Source organism: Ursus americanus, chromosome X, assembly GCF_024610735.1.
Source record: "Ursus americanus isolate L20-20 chromosome X, mUrsAme1.1.p, whole genome shotgun sequence".
Classification (NCBI taxonomy): Eukaryota; Metazoa; Chordata; class Mammalia; order Carnivora; family Ursidae; genus Ursus; species Ursus americanus.
Genome location: NC_142164.1, coordinates 63,463,975 through 63,464,689, shown reverse-complemented (window position 1 = coordinate 63,464,689; position 715 = coordinate 63,463,975).

Here is a 715-nt window from a genome sequence, read left to right as displayed (position 1 = left end):
AATATATATGCCCCCAACAGGGGAGCAGCAAGATACACAAGCTAACTCTTAACCAGAATAAAGAGACATATAAATAAAAATACATTAATAGTAGGGGACCTCAACACTCCACTATCAGAAATAGACAGAACACCCTGGCAAAAACTAAGCAAAGAATCAAAGGCTTTGAATGCCATACTCGACGAGTTGGACCTCATAGATATATATAGAACACTACACCCCAGAACCAAAGACTACTCATTCTATTCTAATGCCCATGGAACATTCTCAAGAATAGACCATGTTCTGGGACACAAAACAGGTCTCAACCGATACCAAAAGATTGAAATTATCCCCTGCATATTCTCAGACCACAATGCTCTGAAATTGGAACTCAACCACAAGGAAAAATTTGGAAGAAACTCAAACACTTGGAGACTAAGAACCATCCTGCTCAGGAATGACTCGATAAACCAGGAAATCAAAAATCAAATTAAACAATTTATGGAGACCAATGAGAATGAAAATACAACAGTCCAATACCTATGGGATACTGCAAAGGCATTCCTAAGGGGGAAATACATAGCCATCCAAGCCTCACTCAAAAGAATAGAAAAATCTAAAATGCAGTTTTTAAATTCTCACCTCAAGAAGCTGGAACAGCAACAGAGGGACAGGCCTAATCCACGCACGAGGAAGCAGTTGACCAAAATTAGAGCTGAAATCAATCAAGCAG